The 19615-nt window shown below is 39.8% G+C and overlaps 1 protein-coding gene across 1 annotated transcript in view; it reads right to left on the bottom strand.

Annotated features, from left to right (window-relative positions):
• Window positions 1-19615, bottom strand: part of gulp1a (GULP PTB domain containing engulfment adaptor 1a) — a 65169-nt gene that overhangs the window by 30323 nt on the left and 15231 nt on the right. The window contains exon 2 of the mRNA XM_028393735.1: window positions 2882-2959. The gene's annotated coding sequence lies outside the window, so the exon portion shown is untranslated. The remainder of the gene's footprint in view (window positions 1-2881; window positions 2960-19615) is intronic.

The following is a 19615-nucleotide window of genomic DNA, read 5'->3' on the forward strand; positions in this document are numbered from 1 at the left end:
TCCTGATCATATTATAGTTTAAAAATGAGCACAAATGGTTGCATAAAGACTTTCAAAGAATCCAGAAACTCTCCAACCAAAAACCTAATTAAGATAAGTCACTAAATTAAGACAAAGAATGAACACTGCACAAAGACAAATCCCACTTCTGCACTGCTGCAATACACTGTCCTCCAGTGGGGTGATTTCCTCTTCCAAGGAATTCCCAGCCCTGTAAGTACAATCCTCGCTGTAATGCCAAGCCTTAATCTAATTTGGCAAAGGCAGTAACTATTTCCTGACAGTTTTATAATAATTGACAAGAAAACTGGTATTAAAGCTGTAATTATATGGGGTGCTCTTTTTAACTCTATCACAAGTGAAGAAGGATTTATATATGGTTGTGACAAAATAAACTACAGTGTTTCTTGGGCAAACTGCAGTTTGGCATGGTACAACATTTATGTTGTAATTTGCAAAAAAAGAAAACTAGATCGCACTGACCATCAGGCACAATAAGCCACATCAAAAAATGATGTTTATACACATCTATTTATGCATGGTTTGTGCAAATTAGTCAGCTTTGGAAGCATTAGTGGGTGTAATCTTTAGGGTTTTTCAGCTTCTCTAAAGCTGTCATGTCAGCAGTCAACATGCAAGGGTTTCACATTATAAAATTCAGCATCACTGTGTAGATCACATCATTAGTGTCAGAGCAGATTCTGTCTCTGATGGAAGAGCCTGGATCAGGACTGGAGTGTGAATGTGAATTCCTGTGGAAAGGAAACAGCTGACCAAGCACAGCATATCTGCAGGGGTATGGCAGCTTCTCCAAAGTGTTTGGATAAAGATTGTACAGATCTGTCAAGGGGCCGTCATCTGAAGCAATGATGAAGTGATGCTTATGCTGCATTCTAGCCAGCAACAAGTAGGCCTCTGCCCACACTTTTCTTTAGTCTTTCTAAATGCTTCCTTTGGCGCTTTATACATACAGTGCATTTAGGTCATTAAAAGGTCAAAGATAAAGTCAAGAAAACTGCAATACATGAATGGCTATAACATGAATTTACATTTTTTCTTTAGAGTATTCAAATGTGTTTTTTTTTTAAGAAGTATGACTCATAAATCTTGAAGAAAGATTTACATGGTCTATTTATATTCCAATTTTACCTCAATAATTTACTTCTAATCTACACCCCTGTTGCTGCATGATAAGACTCTCCAGCTTCAACATAAAATCTGGCAAAAGTCATTTATACAAGGCCATATTTTACTGTCACCAACTGCTCTGAATGTAGCGCACAGACTATGTTGGAGAGCCTGGAAAACACCGTTTTACTCTCACGGATGCTTGAAATTTACAACAAGTGCATGAGGAGGAGACAAAGCACCTGTCCAAAGAGGCTCGAATGGGACTTACATAATAAAAAGATTACCTGTAAGCATACAAACTGTTCTCTTTTAAATGGTAAGCAAGGTGCAGCACTGGAGGCACAGCAATTCTGTGGAGTCTTCCATAAAAAAAATCTTTGATCACATTTTCTGTCATTCTCCAGGAAAGAAAACATCAAAGCTTCAACTTTACAGCCAACTTTATAGCAGGCTCCTCTTCTCTAGCTGTCACACTGTGTCCTGGCTGTGCCTCTGAAATACTGCCTTATATTGAAGAGGACACGCAGACTTAGGTTGGACTTTTTACCCGACATAAGTAAGTCACTTAATAGGACCACAAAGAGTGAAGAAGGCTAGCTTTAAACGAGTGTGCGATTTGTGATGTTGTTCTTCCTCTTCATCACTTACTCTACTCCAGGTTGTTAAACAAAAACCAACACATTAAGTCGAATTACTGTAGCACATGTGCCATACACAGTGTGCTGTTACTTGAGCATGCTGCACACATTTATCTACATTTTGAAACTATTATTTGGGTTAAATGATAAAACTTTAATAATTACAGACAACATCTAACACTTCTTTTCTAACTGAAAATGACAGCCCACGCTGGCTGGTTGTTGCAGTGATACAATGGACTGTAAGTCTGTCAGGGTTCCCAGATAAGCAGCAGTCTGCAACAGTGACTGTAAGAAGAAGCATTAGCAACATTTGCTGCAAATACAGCTTAGAGAAAGTTTAAAAATACAGTAGTACGTCAATTACTGTGAAAGAAGGACAGGTAGGTCTGCATTGTGGAGCTTTGCTTTTCATTCATGATACTAAAGATCCTAATATATTAATATTACTACATTAAAGGCTTGATGATTTTTGCATTTAAAGGATTAAAAAAAAATCACATGCATATTTCAGTATCAGCGGTCAGCAAAAAAAAAAAAAAGTATCCTTATTGGCCTAATCTTCAAGGCAAGGACATCTTTGAGACTGAGACATTAAGTACTTTATACTGCATGACACATGTGACAGATGTGGGTGTAGATGTGAGGGGTCACATGGGGCTTTCATGGTTGGAAAAGCATTTATGGAACAACTGATCAATGGTATCAATGGTACATGCTGTGATATTTACCGCTGTTTTTTTTTTTAAAACAAGCTCTTGAAATGAGAAAGCATAAATGTCACTTCCAAGCATAAATACATTTCCTGAGAAGATTACCAGCATGGCATCAGAACGTCACCTCTCTCCTGTCTCTGTTTATCACAAAGGAAAGGAAGCCTGACGAGAATATCTACAGACGAATAACAAGGTGTCAGGACTGTACGTGTGATTGCTACCATATGGCATCTTTATTCTTTTGCTCCTACAGTGATAGTCACCGTTTAGAACAATAAGCATGTACATTAGGGGGATCTGGGATGAGTGGGATATGTAGAAGGCTGCTTAACTACATGATGATATACTATCATATCACAGAGAGTGATCTGAAGGTGGCTGATATGCAAGTCTTACTGTTACTGTGGATGTTCAGGTTTTGTTGTTGTGGCTCACTCATCTAAGGATGATGGGTGCTCATTAGTGCTGCATTTTCTGTAGGCAGAAAGAAACAAACAAAAAAACACTTGAGAATCACGCTTTCAGAGGTGGACAAGCTCTGCAGGAAGGCTCTGTATAGCAATTAAAAATGTGTAGTCCAAATGTTATTAAGCTTCTGTTGGACTAAAGTAAAAAGCTTGTGTTTCTGTAGCAATTAAGGCAGACTCAGACTGACTGAAGTGGAGAAAAGAGCAAGCCAACTAAGGCCATACACATTCAAAGGAAAGACCCATAAAGAGCAGAGAAGTGTACTGAATCAAAAAGCTAAATGATGATGAGCTAAATAAATGAAATACATGGACAAAAAGACTGAATATATATTCAACCATTAGTGTGTCGATAGCTGAGGTGTTTGGTCAGCTCTTTCCACATATGAAAAATGTTTATATTCAAGTGACATGGGCTAGTTTGCCTCATGACCAGTACTATAAAGTAGTTTTACTGGTACAGTATAAGCTTTTAAATTTATAGCACAGTGTCAGCTGAGCAGATGTGTGAGCTGTCAGTGTTTATTAATGGTTCAAAGAAAGCAAACAAACACATTGATCAATCACTCTCAAAAACGCTGCATTAAAACCAATCAATGATGGCAAATCTGAAATCAAAAGCCATCATGAGCCAGCTGAGCCAACTCACTATATGTCTGGTTTATATTTCTTTCTGCCTAAGTGAGTTTGATTGAATATTTCACAGTATTTTTAAATAGAGATGCTTCGAAAAAGAGCATACTCAAGCCACTCAGTGTGGATAAACGAGGGTCAAAATGTTCTTATTCATATTATGTGTTTCGCTGTAGTGTTGCATAGTTACTACAGCAAAGTAGCACATAGGGTATAGTTGTGGGAATTGACATTCAGGGAAAGATATAAAGGGCACAGAGTGTGAAAGGTATGGCATACATCTGAGCCGACTTCTGTATTCAAGATTTTATTGATAGGTATACACAAACACTGTGCACGAGCAGATGATGTTAAAATATACCAATTTGATTATATCAGCTACACTCTTTTCAAAGCCTGTTTAGATATAAAAACAAGTGTGGAAAAAAATGTGTTTTAAAAATAAGTAAAAATATTCTATCAAAAATCAAATTCTCTCCTTCTCCCACCGCCATCTCTGGAAAAACAAAAGGGACATGATCAAATTTCTATCTTCAGTTAAGAAATAAAAATGGATTTTCTTCAGCATTTCTCTCTCTGTTAGACGTGGGTGTCATCCTGCAGTATGTATTATACTGAATGATGGAGGAGAAGAGAAAGAAAAAAACATTCAAGTCATTTTAATCTCCCCTCAGGTGATGAGTTTTTGTTTCAGAAATGTTTTACATACAACAGAGCAAGGAAAAGTGTTTTGAATTCAAACGTGTACAATAAGGTATTATTTATTTGAATCAAAATGTGTAGATTTTACATTATAAGTCATTCAACTCAATTCAATTGTATTTAAACAGAATCTTTTACCATCTAGATTGTCTCTAGGTGCTTTACAGAAACCCAGAGTCTGAGCAAGCACTTAAAAACAGACAGTGGCAAAGAAAAGATTCCCCTTTAATAGAAAAGGGACCCTAATCCTCATAGGCAAGCTTTGACAGTGAAGCAGAAAGATGACTCCAAATAAGAACACAAAATATGATCTAGAATTCAAGTCAAGTTTATTTGTATGGTCCAATATTAAATACGACTGAAAGGAACATGCAGACCCCAAATGTGCAGTTATATAAAAGTGGGCTCACAACAAACTACTCTGCAATTGCATGCATGCTCATGCCACAGTGGTAGCCAAAGCAGTTCTGTTCACAAGAATGACCCAATAATATAATGTCTCTGGTCATAGTTATAAATAGCACCGAGGCATAGTGAGGTACTGTTGCGAAGACCATTAAAATCCAACAAGAGAGTTCTGATAAGTATATTACTAAAATGAAGAAAACACATTTGATAAAGTCAATTCTTCATATTGCTCCAAGTTGAGTAGTAGCACAGGGGTGTGGGGTAGGTGTTATACTGGGCACCAACCTAAAAAAACCTAAAAAAACCTAAAAAAAAAGTCCTCCAAAGATCTTCAACTCTTTTCTCACCCCCTGGGCTCTGAAGCACAAGCCTCCTGATAGCAAAATGCAAGGCAACAGCACAGTTCCAGTACCTAACATGCTGGAAGAGGCAGATAAGAGACAGGGGACACACAGATAGCACCAGACTGGCTCTGGCCCATCTTATGTCCTGAGGGGCAGAACCCTGCCTGCATGAGGCAGATGTCAGGGTTTCGATACAAGCCTGCATGTGCATCTTAAAACCTGCAGTAATCTGACCTACGATACTTACATGTACTGTGAAAGTGCAACAACAACCAAGCAGAGACTCAAGCAGAGGCTTTCTAAATATCTCGTCCTTCACGATACATTAGTGCTCTTACATCAATAAATGACAATAGATGTGTGTGCGTTAAATACCACAATGAAATATAAAGCCACTGTGTGCAGTAGTTTCTGCCTAATAATGATCAAACTGATTATAAGATCACAGATAATCCTGCTAATATGCAGTTCGTTCAACAAACGGCTTAATGTTTTTATCAAATTGGTCATGATATTTTATTTTCATCTTTATTGTAACACATTGTGGCCTTGAGTAAAGATAGAGGAACCTTCTTGGACATTGCCTTTCTGAAAGAGCAGCTTTAATTTCAATAAGAACCAATAGTCCACGTGTGGTCTGCAGTCATGATTGGAAAGCATATCTGTACATGTTGCATTTGTTATATGCTTAAAATTAAGTTACAGAGCAAAGATGAAGGAAACATAAGAAAAATCTTAAAAAATTAAATCCTAGAAGTAGAAAAAATATTCTAGCTGGAAGACAGTGTCTGCAGGAGAACCTTTGAAAAATAAAGTATATTTAAGCATCACATTCATTACAAGCAATCTTTAATAAGTCTATTGAAAAGCTGTGAAATATAATACAAATAAGCAGGAAATTCAAAGGCAGCTTTATTATGTTATACTGCATACTATACTATTATGTTATGACAACAGTGGAATTTTGCTGCAGTAACAGCTGACTGCATACCTTTCAAAAGAAATAGAACCTACACCAGCTTTAATGCACAGCCTGACCCAGTTAAAACACTGACTGATACTCCTTGTCAACCTCAGTCAAGCAAGGGTGAACTGTATTTCCACACAAGCGAAGAAGAATTAATCAGCCTCTCCCCCTGTGTGCACATAGCAAGACGGCTGGCAAGCTTATGCAACGAGGGGATTTGTATTATTGATAAAACATTACCAGCCCACCTCCTTGATTTGGAATAAATATAGAAGCGCTCCACATCTCTTGCTCTGCTGAGCCAGGCTAACCATACACAATAAACATTTTTACCTCTGAGTGTAGAAGTGAATCCACAGTTTTCTCATGTGGTTTCAGGCATTCGACAGACAACAAATACCCCCGGCTGAGCATTACACTCAAAGCTGAACAGATCTTTTCTCCTCTTGTCACTGTGTTGACACTTACTCAAGCAGCTACAGGCGCAAGTCAAAAAAACAAACAATGCTTTTTAGTCACCATAGTTCTGGTGTAAAAACATGGCACATGAACTATTTTGTAAATGTTTAACTGGCAGGTAAGTGAATACCAAGACTGGTATCTGTGTGTCAGGAATTCTGCTGTATTCTATCTAAAACATGGGTAAACAGTACTCTTATCTTTAGTGGGAATTGCACATCATGATCTTATCAAGCTTATGTTATGCAGACATAGTGCTGCCATATTTACTGTTTTATTGAAAAAAAGGAAAATTGGCTGACAAAGATAGGGGAAACCAAGCAGCTGGTGGTGTTTAGCAAGCATGGGACGGTTCAGGAAACATATCCAAACCGTCCGGTGCACGTGTCTCGGGCATGTGTATTGTTTAGTTCAGGACATAAGCATCAAGTATGTGCATGCAGGGGGAGGCATTTTTTTGCGTAAATAGCAATAGCATCTCTCAACACATTTGTGACTAACAATGGAATCTAATAGTAGGGAAACACTGAACTGATTCCTAAATTTTGGACAATTAGGCTAGATATTTTATGCTGATGGTATTTTCAGACTGTTAAAGTTCAACAAACCAAACTGAAAACATGACCTAAGAACCGTGGTACAAACAGAACCTGCACATGGATGAGGAACAATGTGCTACATGATCTGAATCTACATGAAAAATGGTTAATTCAGAGTACATAAACTCTATGGTTAATGTACTGTCCTGCTGTCCCTAAATCAGCAACTTTTAACCATCATATACTAGGAGCTATGCTTGGCAGCTATCAACAAGCAACAAAAGTTCACTTGTGATGGAAACACCAGATCATCATGTCATCATCACGTCATCAGATGCATCGCCACTCAGTCTTTACCTCCTGTTCATACAGCAATTCTCATCAGTATGTTAGTTAGGAGGGACTGTGCACCGGAAGGTCACCTCTAATATACCACAACCAAATAAAAAAAAAAAAAAACATGTGACGGTAAATATGGATCGCCCCAGCAGTACAGGTTGGCCTGCAGAAATAACAATGAGCACAAGGGACACTGATTGCTCCTTCCACCACCACAAAGCTCCTTTATCGACTTAAAATCACATCAATAGTCACAGATGATTGGTTAGATCAGCGGTCCCCAACCTTTTTTGCACCACGGACCGGTATCATGTAAAACAATACTTTCACGGACCGGCACAGAAAAAAAAACAAAAAAACAAAGTGCATAAACAGACTCTTACTCTTATGCTTAACTAGTGGGAGCTGTTAGGTGAAAGATTTTATTTTGCATGATGTTATTATGTGGTGTGGGTCCACATATCCAGAAGTGTGTCCCTAACATGAAGTTTTCATTTCTGTATGCATATTACTGTAATGTGTTTTATAAGTACTTATGTGTTAAGTAAGTTTTACAGAAGATCAAAGGAAGACAGGTACACTGAATGTATTGAGAAGTGTGTAATTTCCCTACTTCTCATAGACTTTTGTAATTCATTTCCTTTGTTAGCTGTTGTCTGCTCTTTGGAGACAGCTCTGGTTGATATCAAGCTAAGGTTGTAAATCTAGATCTTGATTGAAGTAATGTGTTCATCCCCTATGACCCCATTTTACGACCCACCTTTCCTGTGAGTTTGGTTTCCTGGTCACTCTCAGATTTGACCCACAGCTTATGAGATGTTAGGACTTAAAGTGAGCTTACATGGGGGAAGAGGTGTAAGCTTTTATGGGGCGTCATAAAGTCACTCGTATGGGACAGTGATCATTCTCGTGGAGAACTTATCTTCAACTTAGGTTTACGACTGACAAAAGGGGACCCCCTGCTATTTCTTTCTGTTTTCTCCTGACTCTAAGGTGTAACCATTACCAAATAAGGTAAACTAAATATCAGTTCAGCTGACCCCATTGGTGAAGAGTTAGGGAAGGACATGATTTTATGGGATCTCAAGATAGGATAAAAGGTGTTTACAAGAATGGCATATTGTTCTCTGGCTGTGAGGCCAGGCAACCACAGAGATCTCTGTTTGTGTGACCCAGAATTTGCTTCTTTACTGTTAGAATAAATTGTAATTTTGAGACCAGATATTGTCAACTTCTTCTTAATCAAAGAACCGGGGAAGATGAATGAAAGGATCCAGAAGATTTTTATGTCCCTAACAATTTGGTGTTTCCGCCCGGTTTGAAGAAGTGAGGGTCTAACAACATCCTGCCTGACTGAGTGACTACTGGCTAGCCAACAACAAACAAGGTAAGCAGAAACCTGTTTAATCAAATTCTGCATATTGGACACTCTAAATTAAGTAGTCACTGTGACTGGTATGGTGTTTTAAAGTTAAAATTGTATGAGGCAAATTGTGAGTCCACATAATTGAAGAATTATTCAAAAATTAAAATAAAATATTAAAATAAAAAGAGTAACACATAAAAAATTTAAGAAAGTCATTGGGTTTTGCAGCCCCGACTATGTTTGGACGCGAGCATAGATAAGCTCGGTTGAGAGCCCGAGGGAATTTGATGACCCCTGAAAAGAAAGAATGGATTGGCAGTAATAGAATCAAAGTGTGTTAAATGAATGAAAAAGTGAAAAACTTGATGTAAAGATTGGGCGTAACCAGAATAAAAGCGGATTGGCAAAAATAACGATTGATTGGCAATAAGTTTAAAATGTTTTAAAACATTGGCAGTAAGTTTCAAATATAGGCCTAGGTAAATTGAGAAAGCGCTGTATTGTTAAGGAAAAGATAAACCGGTGATTTGTTGTCTTGTCTTGTCGTGGTTGTTTTATGTACTCCGCGCTGTCGGAGAATTGTTGTGTTTGAAACTGATTCTGCGCTGGCAGAGAAGTGAGTTTGTACAGAGTGTTTGTTGTAAGTTGAATGTGTGACATGTATGTGTGAAAGTGTGACTGTGTTGTCAGAGTCACAGTGAGGGATAGAAGAAGGGACATATAGGAAGTTAAATTTTAATATAGCAGGTACATAGGAAGGAATTTTGTGGCAATTATGTCTAAGTGGAAGACAATTGATGAACAGATGAGTAAGATGTTAAGCCGTTGTCATGGACATGCAGGTCCGGACAACAAGCAGAAGGCAGCTGCTGAGCTGCAAGCAGTGGTGTGTGCAGCTGTGACTGAGCAGGAAGTTAAGGGATATGATAGGAAGCCGCTGAAGAGTGTAATCGTAACAGCGGAGAACAAATATAAGATGGAACGAGATGAGTTGGAAGCACAGAGTAAGACAGCAGGAGTATTCCAGAGAAATAAATTCAAGAAAGCAGCACAAGTAGCAGAAGGAAAGAGGCAAGCTTTGTATCAGGCATATTTGTGCTGTCTTGATGAGGACTGCAGGGAGTCCGATAGCAGAACAGACATCAAACAGGAAGTGGAGAGCGAGGGAACTCAGGAGGTGGATCCTGGGATGTACCCTATAATAAATATCACAGATGGGAGGGTACAAGTAACAGGTAAACAGACAGGCCAAACCCTTTTAGGCCCAGCCCAAAGGCCTTGTCGTAACTCCCAGGCCTCACATATGCAGCATTCATCCACCCCCCTTCCTCAAGATGCATTTGCATGGAGAAGTCTTCAGGAGGCAGGACCCCCAACACCAATTACACCTCAACATTTTGGACACACCACAAGGGCTAGCTCCCCAGCTCTTTCTTGTGGATCGTGTACCCCTCTGCCCCAGACCTCATCCACTAAAAGGAAAATAGGAAAAGGAAGGCAGGTAGTGGTGACTGTTCAGGTAGCAGGAGAGATGGTAGATACAGATGATGGTGATAATGATGAGATAGAAAATGAAAAGGATTCTAGCTGTACCAACATAACTGATCTGCTGCAACAGATAGGTCAAAGCATAGTAGAATTGCAACGCCAGATGAGTGAGTCTGATCTGCCATGGCGACATACTATGACACTTAGGTCTCACGCACAGCAAGATAAACCAACTAAACCGACTGAATCAGCGTTCCAGTTTCCATTAGTGCAGGCAGGCTCATTTCTGTGCTATAAGTCATATTCAGTAGGAGATGTAAACTCCCTGGTGGAGAAAATGCCACCCCCTAGAGAGGGTGGAGGTTTGTGGATGGACAAGTTGGCTGAAATGACAGCTGGCCAGACATTAGCTTTAGGAGATTTCAGGGCTGTTGCCTCCAGGATGATGTCACGTAGTGAGCTCCATGAGATAGAGACACAGTCAGGTACAATGGGGCGTGGTGATGATGAAAGATTTACTACATATAGTACCTGTATAGGTTTTGCTATGCGTGATCTGTTTCCATTGCCAGTATCCACAGGTCCTCCTAAGTACACATGGGACCCAGCAGTGTCCCCTAGGGATCATTTGGTGAAGTGTAGAGAGGATTGGACAAGGAAAACAGGTATGAATCCCACTCAGCAGAGTGTCCAACAGCAGTGGTTTAGAAAGGCAGTAGAGGAGGGCCTCCCAGTCTCAGTCCAACAAGCTTTAAATAATAACCCAGATCTCCCTGGAAGTGTTTCCAATGTGTGGGAGCGACATGTTACACATCACATGGAATGACACAAAACAAAAACAGACCAAGAAAATGCTGATATAAAAGGGCTTCATGTTCAGTTACTAAAATTACAAGTGGGGCAGGCTCGTAAAGACGCCACTGACCAGAGAAAGAGTAAGAAAGATACCCCAGCAGTTCAGATGGTAGCGCAACCTCAGCCCGCTCCTCAGCCACAGCCCCCATTTGCGGGTAACTCTGACCTTTATCTGACCCCACTTTGGGTCCCCCAACCTCCTTATCGTGGAGGGTGGGGCCAGAATCATAGAGGAGGAAACTGGAGGGGACAGGGTGGCCGAAGGGGAGGGGGGCATGGAAGGGGCGGATACAGCGGTATGAGTGGGGGTGACTGCTTTTATTGTGGAAAACCTGGTCACTGGGAGAAAGACTGTCCGTACAGAAGGAAACCCCTACACCATCCATATAGGGGCGCCCTGGTATCCACCACAGGGAAATGGAAGCCAAGGTCCTCAGCAGCATGGACCTCCACCACCAGGACACTACCCCTCTCAGCCATGGGGTGGTGAGGGACCTTACTCAGTATGAAGGTCAGCACAGAGAGGCCTAAGTGTGGGCGTGTTGGCAGAACCCACACTGCAGGTGCAGGTCAATAATTCTGATCTGCCTTTCCTGGTTGTTACTGGGGCAACATACTCCACTTGAAGACATCTTCTATCATCAACTACATTGTCACACACCATTCTGTTGGCTGGCTTCTCCAGGGAAATTCAACATCTGGCATTTACAGATCCTGTGAAGACTGAGTTAGCAGGCCAGCAACACAGACATTGTTTTATTTATTCTGTCTCATTACCAGTGAATCTGATGGGGAGGGATCTCCGGATCAAGACTGGTGCATCCATCTTGTGTTCTTCAGATGGACTGACAGTAACTTTTCCAAATGGAATAACAATTGCCTGTTCCAAAACTGTGGGAATGTATGGACAATGGCATATGATGCCACTTACTCATCAGATGACGTGTGCAGACATCTACTGGGCAGAACTATTGCCTAAACCTCTCACAAAGGAGAAACCTCTTGAGTCTGTTTCACCTGTGGAAGTTCTGGATCATGTCTCTCCGACCTTATGGCTTGCCCGCTGACCCTCTCCATGTTACCCTTTTCTATGATAGAGATGAGGATCTTTTTTATCAGGAGAGATTCACGTCTTACTTAGAAGGGCAAAGTTGGCCCATAAAAGTTGATAAGTTGTTTGTGGCTGAGGAATGAGTAGTAGCTGATGTATAGTTTACACCAGAATAGTTTAAGTGGCTCAAAATGTGTGCCACGTGTTTTCATTAGCCATTCATCCAAAACATCAAGCTATAGAATTAGGCTCCATGTTTAAGACATGTAAAGCTACTTCTGATAGGCGGCTATCACAGCGGATAGGTGTTCAGCATTCTTCATCCTTAAAGTGTATTAGATTACCATTCACACAGTAGATGATTCCATGTTTTGTTTTTTTTTTAACACAGACAGATAGACAGATGGTATAGCAGGCAAATGACTGCTAATAAGGCTCTGGAGTTTCATTTTTAGATGTAAGTTTTTGTGTCACTGTATACGTCTCTTTTGGAGTCTCAACTTCCACACTGATCTGGCTCTTCTAGTATCCATATAATATATATGTAATTACAGGTAGCAGAGCAGTCATTTATTGACTTGAAGGAGTCTCTGGCATGTGCTGTTGGCTTAGCCCTCCTAGACTACTTAGTTTATTTTACTTGATGTTTCTGAAACAGATGAAGATGTGCATGGTGTTCTGTTTCAGAAAAAAGGGGGGGTAATAGACAGGTGTCAATCTGAGTTTTAACTTGGTTGGACTAGGATGCACCAGACATGCAGCAGGAATGATTAAAATGGTGCAGATAATAGCTCATAGTGATGGGTTATCTGTTGATACTGCTGATAACACACAGGTTAGTAGCATATGTCACCTCCCAAGCGTTCACTCTGACATCACTTAGATAAAGGAGGTTGAGAGAACTTTTGGAAACGTAATCTTACAAAAATCACATAAAGACAGGTCTTTAGCCTCTCCCAGGAGAAGATGGTCCGGGTGTAGAGGGGGCAGAGTCAAGAGATAGAATCAAGATGTATGTGATGTATTCCCCAGAAGGGAAGCCAGTGCTTCCACCACGGCTCAGGAAGAGCGTCTTAAATGAGGTGCATGGGCCTGGATTGTGGGAAATAAATGTTGAGGAATTTGACACATTGGTGGCATCCATGTATGGCAGGGATCGACCAAGAATTGAGTAAAAGAGTGTAAAATATGTATGAGTATAATTCCAAACACATAGTGAAGTCAGACATGGGAAGTTTTCCACTCCCAGTTGTACATGGACAGGAAATAGTTATTGATTATACAGACATGATAGAGAAACACCAGGAATGTCAGTACCTCCTGATGGCAGTAGATTTGTTTATATGGTGGCCAGAAGTGTGGCCTGAAGAGAAAAAAGGTGTGTGTTGAAGAGGAAAAGTGTTTTATCTGATAATGGGTGTCACTTCAAGAGTGCAGACCTAGAAAAGGTGGAGCAGGCTTTGGGCCTAAGACACAGGTATGGTGTAGTATATCACCCACAGTCACAGGGAAAAGTGGAAAGGATGAACCAAAATTAGAAACAAAAATTGGCTCAAATCTGTGCACAGACCAAATTTATATGGGTTCAAGTGTTTTTATTGTATTAACGTGTATATGATGTTCAGTGAATAACGCCACATAATTCACATAATATGAGTTTTTTACAGGCTGACAGCCTCTTGGAATGAATTTTAAGCTTTGGTGTGAGTATGTATATCACAGGTGAAAGGAGAAACTGAGAGACCAGATGAGGACATGCCACACACTGAGGGGGTCCTCATGAAGGTGATAAAGAAGAAGTGGTCGGAGCCTAGGTGGACAGGCCCTTACCAGGTGGTGGAGCGCACCTCCCATGCGGAGCGGCTGAAAGGGAAAGGAGGCCCCTGGTATCATTGGAGCTAGTGCACCCCGGCCTTGGAGCCAGGGCAGATGCTGGCCGATATTCAGATGGAGCAGGACAAGGAGAAAATACAAGGGGCAGAATAATCCCCTGAACGCAGGAATGTGACCAGTAGGTAGTCTACCCTACTGGTTGAAGAGGACGAGACGGTGAATTACAGTTGACACGAGTGAGCAGTTGATAAGAGGAAGGTTTGAAGCTTCAGGAGCGGAGGTTCTGGTTCCTGTTATCAGGAAGACTTTGACTGACAAGATGGGACTCTGGGGAAAGTGGAGAGTGTTGGGTAGTTGTATTCTATTGTTTGTAATTGTTGTTGTTGGTTGTTGTTGATTCTATATGTATGGTATTGTCATTAATCACTTCTTTTGCAGCATTCTTGGGTATTTTAACTACATATGGTGGTTGTTGTTGTATTCTTTTTGTGCACTGTTTAGGTACTAGGTTAATTGCATTAGCTATTGAGAAGAAAGATATAGGTGTATGTCATGCCTTTGTTGGTAGCAGAGGTGCCTGAGTCGGGAGATGAGGAAGAGGAAGCTTTGTTGTGAGCTCTTAAATGAGCTCAAAAGGGGGAATTGTTAGGTGAAAGATTTTATTTTGCATGATGTTATTATGTGGTGTGGGTCCACATATCCAGAAGTGTGTCCCTAACATGAAGTTTTCATTTCTGTATGCATATTACTGTAATGTGTTTTATAAGTACTTATGTGTTAAGTAAGTTTTACAGAAGATCAAAGGAAGACAGGTACACTGAATGTATTGAGAAGTGTGTAATTTCCCTACTTCTCATAGACTTTTGTAATTCATTTCCTTTGTTAGCTGTTGTCTGCTCTTTGGAGACAGCTCTGGTTGATATCAAGCTAAGGTTGTAAATCTAGATCTTGATTGAAGTAATGTGTTCATCCCCTATGACCCCATTTTACGACCCACCTTTCCTGTGAGTTTGGTTTCCTGGTCACTCTCAGATTTGACCCACAGCTTATGAGATGTTAGGACTTAAAGTGAGCTTACATGGGGGAAGAGGTGTAAGCTTTTATGGGGCGTCATAAAGTCACTCGTATGGGACAGTGATCATTCTCGTGGAGAACTTATCTTCAACTTAGGTTTACGACTGACAAAAGGGGACCCCCTGCTATTTCTTTCTGTTTTCTCCTGACTCTAAGGTGTAACCATTACCAAATAAGGTAAACTAAATATCAGTTCAGCTGACCCCATTGGTGAAGAGTTAGGGAAGGACATGATTTTATGGGATCTCAAGATAGGATAAAAGGTGTTTACAAGAATGGCATATTGTTCTCTGGCTGTGAGGCCAGGCAACCACAGAGATCTCTGTTTGTGTGACCCAGAATTTGCTTCTTTACTGTTAGAATAAATTGTAATTTTGAGACCAGATATTGTCAACTTCTTCTTAATCAAAGAACCGGGGAAGATGAATGAAAGGATCCAGAAGATTTTTATGTCCCTAACAGAGCCTTTGAGCTTTCTCAGCAATGAGGCGGTCCCATCTAGGGATAATGGGAGACATGACACCCGAAGTGTGTTTCTTATGTCCAGTCCACTCCGTAATTTTGTTTTGGCCGTCATTAATTGCTTCAGTCGTTCTTGTTCATGTTTTCTTCCATGGCTTGTCTTTTAATGCAGGGTGCTCGGTCTCGCAGTTTTGAAGGCTTCGTTGCCTCATTTGCGAGTCTGTCGCCACATATCACTCAGAGCGGACTTGGTGTGTGAGAATCACCTGTTGCAATAAATCCGTATTTTAAATAGGACTCCTGATATAGTCTTTTAAATGCGGGTTTCTTTTTCTTTGAAGGGGTAGGCTCCTCTTCTTCTGTCTCCTCGTTAGGCCTTTTCCCCTTTCCGAAGAAGCTCTCCAAAGACGTTTGTTTTTTATTCATTTTTGCTTGTGGGCTTAATTTTGGGGTGCCATATCCCGTGACCGAGACAAGCGTCTGGGCAGGTGCTTAAAGGCACAGGCGGATGAATCTGATCGATTTATAAATGAAACAGCTGTCAGACTCAGATAATGAATAATATATGTTTTGCTCAGTCTTTCTGTGCGGCCCGGTACCAAATGACCCACGGACCGGTACCGGTCCCCGGCCCGGTGGTTGGGGACCACTGGGTTAGAGCACAGAAACCTCCCTCACCAAGCTGAAAACGAACACATCACATGGAAAGACACAGTAAAAATCAAGCTAGTTTGATTATCAGGTGAAACAAATCCATAACATTTCTATAATGCAACTGGCACAGTAAATACAGGTTTAAGCAGTTTGCTAAAGTTTTAAATCAGATTTGCGAGTTTCATCAAAAGTGGGTGAAGCTGCTCAATTAAATGAGTGATTACATTAGTTATGTAAAAAAGTTAAAAAGTTAGAAATGTTATTTACTCCACCACATTTGATTAACTTAGTTCTGGAGTAGATGTTTTTTTGTTTTTATTTGACATTGGACGCAGGGTGCATCAGCAAAAGTCTTGTTTCCCTGCTTTTTGTCCCTTTTTTCGACTCCTGCCAGTACGTAGCACATTTTGTCTATTGAATGGGGCTGAAAAATGGTGCACACTGCTATTACTTTGTTTTTAAAGACAAAATCTTTTTCCTCCACATGTCTCCTCCTGGGGCCCAGTTGCCAATCCAGCACCATGGGGGTTCAACCATAGCCATGATTCCTGACTGTGCAGCTGACACCCTGAAAAACCTCTCATCTCAACTCAACATTTCTTTTGCAAGATCTCAGCCACAAAATGTATTTTATATTTGTTTCTCTAAAGATCTGTTAAAATATGACTTTTAATGGAAAAAAATAATATAAAAATGAATAGCTGTTAACTGCATAATTCCAATATTGGACAATGAGAAATTAGGATTTGATGCATACAAAATATCAGACAGTAATCAGACAGGACCACTAACAGCAGCTTTCCTCATTTAAGCACCTACTAAAAAAAATCACATTTGCTTAAAGCAATTTAAATCATTAGACCACTGAAGCACACATCTCAAACCCTTTATATTTTCATTATTTCCTCTTCAAAAAATTAAGAATTGGTCTATTTGACTCAGTGCTCTAAACCTGTCAGAGTGAAAAATATTCTTCCTCAAGTTGAATCAGTGCAGTGTCATGGACAGGGTAAGCTGCATTTTAACACTCTCACATTACTCCCACAGACAACTTGCATTTACACTTACAGGTTCGCACTGAGGTTACACTTAGCAGAATCTTTTACTACGAATAGCTCCAAATCTTTTCTGGGAAAATCAATCTTTTTAAATCAGTTGATTTTTTTTGTAAGCATCACAGCAGCTGTGATGTGCTGACAGCTGCTTTCAGTTTTGATTTTGAAATTGACAGGAACATGTGTGACGGGGAATCATCAGTTTTCATTAGCTTTACTGTGCACCCTGAACACAAGAGCAGAACACCGTAAAGTGTGCCACTTTAAAGGTGGAACAACAATGGCAAACTCTGCACTGAGAAAACCTAGTAGTGTAATACAAAAGGCCACTCAGGTATTTGGAAACTTGGGGCAAAGTGGGACAAAAGAAGATGTTAAGATGGATGAGAGGACTCGTGTATTTTTGCTTATCTCCTTAATAAAAGGGGAGAACTTATAATAGTGGCACATGTGTGGGACTGGGGGATTCTTAGAGCCACCTGCACCATACATTCTTTAAGTAATTTATGGGCCAGAACAGAATCAAAGTAACAAGTTTTTTGTGATTGCAAGTTGCACAATCGCAAAATTATTTAAATATATAAAATAATTCAAATTTAATAAACTTTTCAAGAGCACATTTCATTTCATCTCATCTTTGAGAATATAAGGAATAAAGTGTCATCAACAAACTTTTCTGCCATAGAGAGTTTCGTCTGAAATGGGCAATTTTCTACCGTATTTTTTTTTTCTTATTCATACACAATATATTTTCTGAACACATTGCTTGCATGGCCTCTTGAAACTCCTTGATTTTTAGACATTTACATCCATTTTAAATTACCCACATTGATTTGAATACCGTTACCTTCTAGAAATCCTATTTTATTATGCATTACAGATATATTATATATTTTAGATCTATTATATTATATACCGTATTATAGATTAGATTATATATACATTATAGAAGTTAAAACAAAATGCAAAATCAGAATTGTATCTTGCATGAAATGTACCTGTTCAGTAAGGTAGTGTTTTTTCAAACATGCAAGTTGTATTTTTGACCAAACACAGTTAAACACTGATCAAACTGCCCAGTGAACTACAATCCTTTCTTAGCCAGTGGCTGACTGCATATCAGGCAATAAGCCTTGTAGCGGCTTGTTTGCTGAAAAAGCTCAAGCAAACACACAAACAACAAATGGATACTACTAGCAAACTAACGCTGTGGATCCACGATTTATTTATTTGTTTGTGTCCTGTTATTTCTATTAGGTATACTGTGTATTAGTATATGGATTCTTTTAAAGAACCGCTGTGAGCAAACTTCCTTGGTCTGGAGATTAACACCACCTTTATTCCTTTTTACCTTTTGTGGAAAAATGATCTAGAAACAGGTCAATATCAGTTATAAATATTTGACATTTTTTGACTTGATAACATGTGCAACAACTGCCTGTCACATGCTGCCTTTTTAGCTTGCATGGCACTTACGTCTGCCTTCTTGTTTTAATGTTGTCTGAGTGTAAAGGAAAAGCAGCACGCACTAAGGACAACAGGTGATATTTGGGCTACAGCCATGCAGAGGCTGGAGAGATAAAATAGATCATCGATCTTGATGAAAACTTGAGCAACAGTATTACAGAAGTATACACCCAAATGGTCACAGCCAAGTGTTTGAAAGACAAGGAGATTGTTGATAAGAATGTTCTGAGGAGTTCAATAACGGGCCGAGTAAAACAAAGAGTAGCAGGGTTTTTTTTTAAAAGCAGGGAATGTCATCTGATGTCCTGCTCCAGCTTCACACCAGTACAGCTCACATCACCTGCCAAAGCCAAAACATGACCAATTTCCAGCATGTAAGCACCAACATATACACACAAAGGAGAAGAGGAGACAGAGAGAAGACAGCAATGTAGTCAATGAGTAAGTCATTTTTTTTTTTTATGGGGATAAATATAGATATTGACTGATGAAAACGTTTATTATGGTAAGATGTTTCCCATATTGCCCATTTCTACTGGCATTTCTACTTTACCTAAATAAATATACTTTATAGATAGATATTTAAACAGCAAAACCATGTTGGATCAACTACTGACTACTATTACTTTTCCTTCAGCTGATATTATGGAGTGGACTAGAAATATTATGATGTGGGTTACGTGATTTATTATTGACTATTTGATATTGATGTCCATATAATTCTGCTCATCCCTGAACTCATGAACACAAAAATCACTGGAGTAGATTTAACTCACACAAAGGAAAACACGTCTCATGTCAACTTTAAAGTTCAATGCATGTATGGGCCACTGGCCAAAACAATCTGCCAAGGGGCTATCCTTCTCTGTCAGTGTACAGAGGAGCTGTGACAGGAAATGGCCTTGAGGGTATCTAAGCAAGCGAAACCCGTCTTCAGACTTCTTTCAGCTCATCTTGATTTAGCAGT

Source organism: Parambassis ranga, chromosome 21 (genome assembly GCF_900634625.1).
Source record: "Parambassis ranga chromosome 21, fParRan2.1, whole genome shotgun sequence".
NCBI classification, from domain to species: domain Eukaryota; kingdom Metazoa; phylum Chordata; class Actinopteri; family Ambassidae; genus Parambassis; species Parambassis ranga.